The 12174-nt window shown below is 40.8% G+C and overlaps 1 long non-coding RNA gene and 1 pseudogene across 2 annotated transcripts; both read right to left on the bottom strand.

Annotated features, from left to right (window-relative positions):
• Window positions 1-110: 110 nt before the first annotated feature.
• Window positions 111-6506, bottom strand: LOC309658281. Its single transcript, XR_014262172.1, has 2 exons — window positions 4281-6506; window positions 111-3953 (listed from the first exon to the last, which is right to left on the bottom strand). It is a non-coding gene; the product is annotated as an uncharacterized lncRNA (long non-coding RNA).
• A 196-nt stretch (window positions 6507-6702) lies between these two features.
• On the bottom strand, window positions 6703-10212 carry LOC309658233 (afadin- and alpha-actinin-binding protein-like; annotated as a pseudogene). Its single transcript has 2 exons — window positions 9001-10212; window positions 6703-8665 (listed from the first exon to the last, which is right to left on the bottom strand). The product of its transcript is annotated as an afadin- and alpha-actinin-binding protein-like (transcript).
• Between the last annotated feature and the right edge of the window lie 1962 nt (window positions 10213-12174).

Genomic DNA, 12174 nt, shown 5'->3' with positions numbered 1-12174 from the left:
CGTAACATAATACACATTTTTCTGCACTTAGTGTTTTTTTTTGTTGTTTTTCATTTACTATGCCTTAGAATTTATATAGTTACAAAGACTGTCTTTTTTTTCCTATTCATTTTGAAATTTCAGTCTCTCAGAAAAGTTGCCATAATACCATACAGAATGCCTGTAATCCCTTTTTCCAGATTCCCCAGTTGTCAACATTTAGCCGTATTTTTCCTATCATTTTCTCTTTCTCTTTTTTACATATATGCACAGGATACATGTATTTTCCCCTGAACCATTTATTTTATTTTATTTTATTTAAAAAAATATTTATTTATTCGGTTGTGCTGAGTCTTAGTTGCAGCAGGTGGGCTCCTTAGTTGCAGCTCGCTGGGTCCTTAGTTGCGGCATGTGAACTCTTAGTTGAAGTGTGCATGTGGGATCTAGTTCCCTGACCAGGGATCAAACCCGGGCCTCCTGCACTGGGAGCACAGAGTCTTATCCACTGCGCCACCAGGGAAGTCCCTCCCTGAACCATTTAAGAGTAAGTTGGAGTCATGATGCCCAATCACCTACTTAGTGTATAAACTTAAGGTATGTTTTTTAACAGTAAGAATACATGCCCACATATCCCATAATGTAACCGTCAAAGTCAAGAAGTTAACACTGATACAATATTATCCTCTAATTCATAGACCCTATTCACATTTCATCAGTTGTCCTAGTGATGTCCTTTGTAAGTCTGTCCAATCCAGGGTTACTCATGGCATTTGTTACCATCTTGCTTCAGCTTCAGTCTAGAATAGTTCCTTAGTCTTTTTTTCTCTTTCATGACTTGACTTTTGGACATCATGGATTCACATCGATGCCTCCAATTCTAATGTTGCTCCACAGGGTTTATTTTAGCTTCCCTCTTCTCGTATTTGTAGTTCCTTTCTCTTACAGTTAGAAACCTAGCTCCCATTATTTTCAACATTCAAGTCATCTTTAAGAGCCATTCTTCCGATCACACCAAGTCCCTCCTGCTCCCCACCCCCTTACCACACAGGCTTCTGTGAGCCAGTTGAGCATTCCTGACCCCTGGGCCACGGCCCTGATGCCAGTGACCGAGTGGGCCACTGCCCCTGGTTGAGGACCTTCTCCCAGCCCAGGAGGCATTGCATCAGCAGCCCTGCAGTCCACCATGTACCAGGAGAGCACCAAAGAGAAGCAGCTAGGTATTCTTTAATGGCTGCATTTATTCCCTTGTATCAAGTGAATGAATCAGTTTCTTACTGATGTGCTTTTTTAAATGTATTTTATTTATTTATTTTTGGCTGCGCTGGGTCTTTGTTGCTGCTCACAGGCTTTCTCTAGTTGCGGCGAGCGGGAGCTACTTTTCGTTGTGGTGCGTGGGCTTCCCATTGCAGTGACTTCTCTTGTTGCGGAGCACAGGCTCTAGGCACGCGGGCTTCAGTAGTTGTGGCTCGCGGGCTCTAAAGCGCAGGCTCAGTAATTGTGGCGCAGGGGCTTAGCTGCTCCACGGCATGTGGGATCTTCCCGGGCCAGGGCTTGAACCCGTGTCTCCTGCATTGGCAGGCGGATTCTTAACCACTGCGCCACCAAGGAAGCCCCCTTACTGATGTGCTTTTGATTGTATGGAATCTTTAGTCTTGTGCCTTTTTTTTTTAAAAAAAAAGTATAGAAGTATAGTTGATTTGCAATGTTGTGCCAGTCTTTACTGTACAGAGAAGTGAGTCAGTTATTTGTGTGGAATCTTTAGAGCATGCTTTTCGTGGGCTCATTGTCTAAAACTTTCAAGTTTGGGGGATTTTCTCCTCTATTGTATGTCCACAGATTATACCTATAAGCTGACAAGTATATGCTACAGGTCCTGAATGTGTATCAGTCTGTGAAGTAGGAATGAACTCAGAAAAAATTCATTACCAAAATAGGAATACTGCTTGAGATATGGACCTGAATGTGTGAGGAAAAGAGTGCATCCTAATCAGACTATTTTTATGTTACTTGCTTAAACTAACACTGTCCTACCTCAAAGTATTTGCTTATTTCGCATGGGTTTTAATACGAAATAATCATTTTAGCTACTTTCAGAAGGAAGGAAGGAAACATCCAACTTGCCAGTATCGCAAAACCTTTGGAATAAATTACCGTTGGAGTCCAAATTAAATCCTATCTCTTTGAAAACCGTATCATTAGTAGTACTTTGCTACAATGAGCATACTTTTATATTTAGAAATAAAATTTTGAAAAATTGAAAATAATGTAAATTATTTTTATAACCTGTTTAGCCTAACAACTTCTGAAATTTCTTTTCCATATTTTGCCACACACATGAGAAGATACATGAATTTATATGCATGTATTTGTATATCTGGAAATTGGATAAATTAAAATTCATATATTTATTTGCAGATGATTTATATCAAAAGATGGCTGTGAAATTGCTCAGCTCACACTCACGATTGTTTGCTTTCCCTGGTCCCCATCTCCACTCTAATTTTTGAAAAAACATAGTACATGTTACTGGGCAATTCCAATTTCTCCGTACTTTGTTATAGAACTCAAGAAATGTTACCTTTGAGGCCGTTCTCGCCTTCTGAGATGGCCTACACTCTGTCTGCGGAATGTGTTTCTCTAAATAAATCCACTTCTGACCTAAAAAAAAAAAAAATTACCTTTAAAATGTAAACTTGACTTAGAGGCTTCAAAACATCTTAATATGAGATGCTAAACTTATTCAGGAGAGGACAAACACTTGGGTATGTTGAAGGGTGGGGAATAATTTCTTTTTCTCCTTACACTGTCTCACCCCAGACTTTATGTGCTTGGTACATAATAAGTCATTGGATAGTTGAAAGAGTGTTGAGGGTTCTTCTGTAGTTAGAATTCACACTGAAACTAAAGGACGAGGATGGATGATGGAAAAAAATATGTGCTATATGAGCTAAGACCATGTGAGATGGCACCAGTTTCTATCTGGTTTGATAACATGTCTCTCAGCAGCCTGAGGGGTAGTCATCTTTCATAGTGTCAACCTCTAAACATTCTTAAGTTTTTAATGACTCATTTCAGATCCATCATTCATGATCCACTTAACTCTGCCAAGCCAATTTAATCATCTTCAGCTACAGAGAGGTTTATCAGGCCCAGGTTATTTATTTAAAATCTTGAAGGGTTAAGAAATCTAGACGTGAACTTTGGTGAATAGATTGGGTTTCATCCCAATCTTAGATTTTTAAAAAAAAAGTATTTTTAATGGTGAAAAAAATCTTACGTGCAGAGGGTGCATAAAATGTATGTGCAGTTTAAAGAATAGTGATAAACACTTATGTACTACCACCCAGGTTGAGAAATTGAACATTGCAGGTATCTTAAAAGCTCTCTGTATGCCTTTCCCCTATTGTGCCTGTATTAATTAGGGCTCTCCAGGGACACAGAACCAATATGATGTATGTATATGCGGAGAGAGATTTTTATAAGGAATTGGCTTATGTGATGGTGAAGGCTGGCAAATTGAAAATCTGCATGGTGGGCCTGCAGGTCGGAGACCCAGGAGAAGCGGTGTTGCAGTTTGAGTCCGTAGGCGGTCTGTGGTAGAACCAGGCAGAGCTGATGTTGCACATGAAGTGTGAAGGCAGTCTGCTGGAGCATCCTCTCTTGCTCAGGGGAGGCTGGTCTTTTTTTTCTAGTCAGGCCTTCAACTGGTTAAATAAGGCCCACCCACATTATGGAGGGCTTTATTCAGTGTCCGCTGATTTAAATGTTAATCTCATCCAAACGGCCTCACAGAAATACCTGGAATGATGTTTGCCCAAATATCTGGGTACCCTGTGGCCTAGCCAGATTGACACACAAAATTACAAAATTACTACACACAGTGCCAATTCTCCCTCCAGAGGTAACCGTTATCTTCACTTTAAAAAATTTTTTTTATATTGTGATAAAATACACATAAAAGTTACCATCTTGGGCTTCCCTGGTGGCGCAGTGGTTGAGAGTCTGCTTGCCAATGCAGGGGACACGGGTTCGGGCCCTGGTCTGGGAGGATCCCACATGCCGCGGAGCGACTAGGCCCGTGAGCCACAAGTACTGAGCCTGCGCGTCTGGAGCCTGTGCTCCGCAACAAGAGAGGCCGCGAGAGTGAGAGGCCCGCGCACCGCGATGAAGAGTGGCCCCCGCTTGCCGCAACTAGAGAAAGCCCTCGCACAGAAACGAAGACCCAACACAGCCAAAAATAAAATTAATTAATTAATTAATTAAAATACTTATTTAAAAAAAAAAAAAGTTACCATCTTAACCATTCTACAGTGTAGAGTTCAGTAGTATTAAGTACATTCATCAAGAAATTTCCAAAACTTTTCATCTTGCACAACAAACGATACACATTAAACGACTCATTCCCTCCTCCCCCCAGGCCTGGGCAGCCACCATTCTACTTTGTCTCTGAATTGGACTCTTCTAGGTACCTAATATAAATGTAACCGTACAGGATTTGTCTTTTTGTGACTGGCTTATTTTACTTAGTGTGATATTCTCAAGATTCATCCATGCTGAAACACGTGTCAGAGTTTCTTTCATTTTTAAGGCTGAATAATATTCTATGTTTGTATGTACACATTTTGTTTATCTATTCATCCATTCATGGATACTTGGGTTGCTTCCATTTCCTGGCTATTGTGAGTAATGCTGCAGTGAATATGGGTGTCAAATAGCGCTTGGAGACCCTGCTTTCAATTCTTTGAGGTGCATACTCAGAAGTGGAATTGCTGAATCATACACTAGTTCAATTTTTCAATTTTTTGAGGAGTCACCATATTGTTTTCCGTAGTGGCTGCACCACTTTACATTCCCACCAACAGGGCAAGGGTCCCAGTTTCTCCACATCCTTGCCAACACTTGGTATTTTCTGTTTTTCTGATAGTAGTGATCCTAATGGGTGTGCGGTAGTATTGTGACTCTTGTATTAGTCACTGTCTTGATTGTCTTTATTTACAATTTATGTACGCATCTCCAACTATATATTATTTACTTCTGAAAAACGGATAGTAAGCACACAGCCAGGGAAGAAAAGGATAATATTGCTACTGCAAAGCGACAGCTCCCAGGAGATGATTTACTGAATGTCTCTGGTTTCAGCTTTCCTGCAAGTTTACAGTGTGCAAGGGCGTGAACGAGTCTTGGGAAAATTGGACCAACTACTGTTGTGTAGGTCTGGAAGGCCAGTAAGAATGTGGTAACAGGGACTGGCTTGCTCTGTGTTTTCTGCTTCTAAGCTTGTTGTGGCCTACCATCTAGCTGTCACAGGTAGGTAGCTCTTTTTCTTTGGGGTTAAGATGAAGATCCCCACCAATTCCAGGCTTCACAGCATGAAGGGCAGAGCAGAAACAGAACAAACTGGGCCAGACTCATCTGACATTCTCAGGTTTAAAACAAAGATGATAGGATTGCAAACACCCTCTTGGAGATAGCTCTCAGCTTACTCTCTTTAGTCATGTTGCTCCAGTCTGGACTTGCTGCCCTGTATTTTCTGATCTCCCTTCTCTGTTGTCCTGGAATTTCCTTTGTCTCGCCTGTGTTGAGTCTCCTGTTTCCTGCGTTTCATTTCTGTCACTTTATTGTGCTTTCTAGTTGTGGTTGCACATCCTTCAGTGGCTTCCTGAGAAAGGGTCGATAAGGGATGAAAATGTTGAAACTTGACCGCCTGGGTATAAAATGTTAACAGGGGAAACAATTCCCCCCAGAATTTTGGAGACATTGTTCCATTGTTTGTGCTTCCAATGTTGGTATTTGAAAGTCCAGAGCCAGTGATTTTTTGTCCTTCGTATGTTCCTTTTCCCCCTCGCTAGAAGCTTATTGAATCTTCTTTTTATCTTTGCTATTCTGAAATTTTACAGTGGTGCCCCTGGTCTATTTTCATTCATTTTGCTTAGCCCTTAGCCCATTCAGTCTTTAAACTTAAAGCCTTCAGTATTTCATTACTATCTCCTCCTCTCCATCTTCTTTTTCATTGTACTTTATGGATATCACGCCTCGTAATCTGATTGTGGTAGGCCAAAAAATGCCCCCTGCCCAACTTGCCCATGTCCTAATCCCCAGAATCTGTGAATGTTACTTTATATGGCAAAAGGAACTTTGCAAATGTGATTAAGAATAATGAGATAAGGAGATTATCCTGAATTGTCCTCGTGGGTTCAATGTAATCACCGGGTCCTTTTAAGAAGGAAGCAGGAAATTAAGTAGTAGATGTGATAATGGAAGCAAGAGATGGAAGTGATGCAAGGAAGAGGTCACAGACCAAGGAATGCAGGCAGCCTCCAGAAGCCAGAAAAAGCAGTATGGAAACAGATTTGCCTCTAGCACCTCAGGAAGAAGCATGACCCTGCCAACACCTTGGTTTTGGACTAGTGAAACTCATTTCAGGCTACTGACCCCCAGAGCTGAAAGATAATAAATTTGTGTTGTTTAAGCCCCCAAGTTTGTGGTAATACGTTACAGCAGCAATAAGAAACCAATAACTGATCCTCTGATTTAGTATTCTCATTCTGGGAGATAACGTTAACTTTAAAAAAATTTTCCCCACTTCTATTAAATTATTCTTTTTGTTATCATCTTAGTTTCCAAGAACCTGTGTTCTCTCAATATTTCCTTTTTAAAAAAGAGCATCATTGTTATGTTTCATGGATGTATGGACTGTGTTATCTCTTTTTTTATTAATGATAGTTTTAGTTTTTTTTTTTTGGCTGCAAGGTATGTTTCCTCCAAACTGCTTTTATTTGTTTGATTGTGCTTAGTCTGTTTTCTTCTCTGTTACAGGCTTTGCTAAGCTGTCTGGTAACCCTTGGCTGTCTGATCATGACTGAGAGCGAGACACTGAAAGGCTAATTGGAACTGCTGAGTATCTGTGTGTAGGAAGATTGTCCTGTGTATTGTAGGATGATTAACAGCACCCTTGGCCTCTCCTTACTAGACACCAGCCACACCCCTCCCGTCTTGACAATCAAAAATGTTTCCAGACATCGCCAGATATTCCCTGGGAGCAAAGTCATCCCAAAGGAGAACAACTATTCTAGGACAATGTGAGTGCTTCCCGTTAGTTGGGGGAGCTCCCAATGTCATTATTTTCAGGTTTTTCCTTTTGGGCAGGTCAGATTCCTCAGAAAAGGGTCTTCCAGTCCCCTGCTTGGAGGGCAAAGGTTTGACTGCCAGTGGTCTGGTGGCTGGTTGGAGAAGAAGCCTGAGATCTGTACTATTAAGCCGTTTGAGGGAGAGTGAATCAGAGAGAAAGTTTTATCACAAAAGAAGTGTTGCCAGAGGGAGCAGGGCACTAAGTACATCAGCACATCACTGCCTTTAAGCTCCCTTGAGATGCTGGAGATAGAAGGGCCAGACGGGTGACCCGCCTGGGGCAGGGGGTACTCGTAGCCTCCAAGGACTCTCTCATACCATCCTTTTCCTACTGAGGTTAATACGGTTTAGAGATTCCATAATTAGTAATGTAGAGGGCCACTGTTAGAGAGCCAATTTTATCTTTTACATAATAGGCTTTTCTTTTTTTTTACATAAATTTCACTTTATTTAAAACATGAACGAGGGTATTTCAAATCACACTAAACATAATAAATATATAACTTGCTTTGTTAAATATCTGCAGTATACATTCAAGGAAAGGCTAAACTTCCAATGCCAACTATATATGAGACAAAATTAAATATTTACAATAATCAGTTTCCTAAAAGTGCTATTTTTAATACCTGTAAGAGGAAACTCATTCTGGTGCTTTGTTTCCATCGAAACGTCTGTACATTCCTTTATTCACAGAACCAGGTGCTTCTGTTACTAAAAATACATATCCGAAGCTTTTATATCCTTTTAAATAGATTTAACATTTTAGCTCTTTGGGGGAGGAACAGGGAAGTCCAAACAACACAGACCATCTTAAATTATTAGAGATGATTGACTTTTATAACACACCCTGTTTCAACTCAGATGTGAAATTTGATGAACATGTTAATGAAAAAAAAAGAAATCCCAGTTCACGTGTCTAAGGTAAGTCATCCTTCTCTACGTGAGAATTTGTATAAGTCGAGGAGCATCCACTATAGCAACCTTCCTGTGATCCAGACCTTGATGCCACGCTCCACTTCTGATTTGTACATTCTCTTCCAACCTGATTTGGCTTAGATTCTTCAGGGGTTGTATTTAGTACATTGATTGAACTATGTTCAGATACACAGGAACGTGTCTGGCAAAAGTCGGAAGTAGAGGGAGAAGCAGGAAGAGATTTAATAAGTTTAGACTTGCAAACTGGAGACCCACTAGGCACACCGTGAGGTTTCTTTTGCCGTGGCCTCGAGTGTACTGTAGGGTTGTCCCGATCATAACTTCCTGAGAACGCACTGAAAAGTTTCACATTTTCTGAGTTCTGGTGGTCATAGGTAGTCATATTTAAAACCTGTTGCTTTAACCAACTGGCTCTTTCTTCTTCAAATGCCTTTCTCTCCAATCCTAGCCGAATAGCTGCTTCTGTAAAGCTTAGTCTTTCTTTCTCGAAATTCTTCTTTTGCTCTTTAAATAGGGACCATTCTTCTCTGAGACGCTCCTTTTCTTCCAACAAGTAACAGTCTTGTAGCAGTGAAGTGGTGTCATCATCACATGCAGTAGCGAGCTGCTGCTGTAAAAGTTGCTGCTGAGGTTTTTTGTTTTTTGTTTTTAATAGTAATCTTTATTTATTTATTTATTTTTATATTTATTTTTGGCTGTGTTGGGTCTTCGTTTCTGTGCGAGGGCTTTCTCCTGTCATGGCGAGCAGGGGCCACTCTTCATCGCGGTGCGCGGGCCTCTCACTGTCACCGCCTCTCTTGTTGCGGAGCACAGGCTCCAGACGCGCAGACTCAGTAGTTGTGGCTCACGGCCCTAGTTGCTCCGTGGCATGTGGGATCTTCCCAGACCAGGGCTCGAACCCGTGTCCCCTGCATTAGCAGGCAGATTCTCAACCACTGCGTCACCAGGGAAGCCCTGCTGCCGAGTTTTAATAATTTCTTTACACTGTTGAATTTCTAACTCGAGTTTTTTCAGTTTCTTGTTCATGGTCTTGTCGCGAGATTACATCTTCATCCTTAAAACCTTCTAGGTGTACCTTTGAAACTTGGTTATCAAATTTTTCTACGTGACTTTTCAAAATTCTCCACTGTTTTCTGATGCTGTTGGTAAGCTGCTCTCTCACAGTTTCACAGGAAAGGTGAAACGTACTGTCTCTATTCAGTTCCCCAGCATCTTCTTCAATATCAGGGATAACAGTTCCTGTACTATCATCTTCTGCTCTTTCTCTAGGTTTCTGCTTTTGGGGAGAAAGAAGAGAAATTATTTCCTTTTTCATTGGCTGAAAAACCTTAAGTTCAGCATTTTCCATTAGGATTTGTTTCTGACAATATTCAAGAGAACATTTTACATTTCATCTTCATGCCTGGCTTCAGTTGTACCCGTCCTCCAGGAGCCTCTTTTTCCATCAGCTCTCCCCACGTAATTTAAAACTTCCATAGCTATTTTTTTATCCTTCTTGTTCGTAACAAGTTGATGTAGACGTTCCTTTAGTTTATTATATTCACACTCTTTTCTCTTCATATCATGATTATGTTGAGTAGCTTGACTTGCAATGATATTTTGTAATTTCTGCACCTCATCTTTCTCATTTCAGTAGCTGATGCAAATTTCTGTCCTTGCATTGTAACTGTCTGTCTCTCTCCTGAAGACCAATCATTTCTGTCCTGGAGGTTTCCAGTTGTTCCTTAAGTTTTGCATAGCAGTTCTGCAGATGGTCCATATCGCTTCCCAGTTTCAGATTCTGTGTTTCCACATTTTCCTGAGCTAGAAGGTTCTTCCGCTGAGTACACGTAGCTCATTCATACAATTTAAAACAGCAAGTATATTTAATTCTCTCTTTGTCTCTTTACCTTTGGATTCTTCATATACTGAAGGAAAACCGAAAGTAGTCAATTCCTGATCAAGATATGAAATACTTTGTTCAATATTCTCTTCTGTGCAGAAGGCACTAAAAAAACCGTGCACATTTTTTGATAAAGGTATTGAAGAACATAGCACTTGCTGTGAGTATAAACTTGATGGAGACATCTTTGCTTCTGAGGTATATTGAGAGATATTTTTGCTTTCTGAAGACAGACCTCGATCTGTAACAGTCATCCAATCTCCCATAGCAATCACCAGAGCCAGGATACCTGAGGAAGCAGTTCAGCGGTGAAACATTTAGCCCAGCTGCCGTCACTGTACTATGTAGGCATCATGGCCCCTGGGTGCGGCGGAGATGCACCGCTCGGCGTCCTAGACCTGCTTGCGCAGCCCCGAGGGCCCGTACAGGCAGCCTACATAATAGGCTTTCTTAAGGTGTGCAATTCATCCAGTAGAGACCTTGACCCAAGGTATTGAACTCCTTGCTAGATTATGTTAGCGCTCCCACACAGTTCAAAGTCCTGAAGTTAGCATCCAGCTTTCATACATTCACTTACTCCTCCTGTCTTCGGTGTAGTACCTCCATCCTCAACCTGCCCATCTCACCTCCTGTACTCCACTCCAGACATCATCTGTGTTAAAAGACTATCCAGAGGATAGATGTTCAGAAATCTGGAGGTGTTGGGGAGAGGATCTGGGAATCTAATTTCACTCATCTCTCTTTACTCTCTTCCTTCCCTTTCACCCAAGATTTGGAGGTATCTGGTCCTGAGTCTTTTAAGGATTTTCAGAGTAAATTACTTTGGTTCTCAGCTCTCCCAGCCACTGGCTACAACTCAGCTTTTGGGGGTTGGTTAAATCCTTTACCATAGTTCCCTTTGCTTTCCAGCTTCCAAAATTTTGTTACTGTTGTCTCCTTTCCTGTTCTTCCTGTCCTTGTTATTTTATGTCTTTTTTTAAAAAAAGTATTTTTCACTGGGGTTTTGGGAGGAAACAAAATTTGATACATGTATTCCATCCACCATCTTAAAATGAGACACCATACTTTTATTGATTTATAGACTTAGATCATGAATCTCCTCCTGACCTGCTTTATGAGCTGAACGCTCCCAGTTTTCTTTAGTTTGATGCCTTCCATAGCAGTTTTTGTGATCTCCTGCCTCACTTGAATTGCTATGCTTTGCTGTTGTGTCTTTGGGAAAGTTAATTAACTACAACTGGAACATGATACCTAGGATAAGGTCATCCATCGTTTAATACAAGTGAAGCACCAAACTAACCATTTTATTTTTGGCTATTAATATTGCCTGCATTACCTGGAAAAAGCGATTCTGTTATTAGTTACGATTCCTATCATTTTGGAGTATCTTTTAGTTGAAAAGATCTAAATATTCCTTGAACTCCTGTGGACTTCTTACTACAGACTGCTAAGGCTAAGCTTTAAAATTGAAAACAATCAGTTTTCCAATTCCTGCCAAGAGCAATTCTTGGGAGATGATTAAGGGTCAGCATGGCATATTAACATTGTTGATCTAAAACAAAGCTAGTAATTTTCTTCCTTTACCCAATGTCCCAGTCAGTGTTCTTAAGTTAATAATGTCAGCTTCCTAAAAGGACACTAGAGTCTTTATATTTTCCGTTTGTGAGATATAATTTAATTTGATTTTAGCAAGCAGTATTTGAATTTCCATTGCACCAGGTGGTACTAACTAAATGCTAAATGATAAGACAAGTCCTATTAAATCTCTTGTATTTGGGCATTACGAAGATGATCTGGGTACCAAAATAGGATATTATACTTTAGACAGCATATTGGTTTTCTGGGCACCTTTAACAAATAATCACCAACATAGTGGCTTAAACAACTCAAATGTATTATCTCACAGTCCTGTAGGTCAGAAGTCTGACACAGGTCTCAACGGGCTAAAATCAAAGTGTCTCCAGGCTGTATTCCTTTGCAGAGGCTTTAGAGAAGAATAATTTCCTGCTCATTAGGGTTGTTGATAGAATTCAGTTTCTTGCATCTGAGGGAATGAAGTCCCCATTTTGTTGCTAGTTATAAACTGAAGGCTGTTCCCAACTTCTAGAGGCCACCACATTCCTTGGCTTGTGGCCCCCTCCTTCCATTTTCAAAGCCAGCAGCAGTGGGTCGAGTCCTCAACGTTGAATCTCTCCAACGCTTCCGTCTCATCGCTCTCTGACCACAGTCGGGAAAGGGTCTCCAATTTT

This window comes from Balaenoptera physalus (assembly GCF_965194825.1).
Source record: "Balaenoptera physalus genome assembly, chromosome: 3".
Classification (NCBI taxonomy): Eukaryota; Metazoa; Chordata; class Mammalia; order Artiodactyla; family Balaenopteridae; genus Balaenoptera; species Balaenoptera physalus.
The sequence above is the reverse complement of the archived record's forward strand: the minus strand, read 5'-3'. Positions and strand labels throughout refer to the sequence as shown.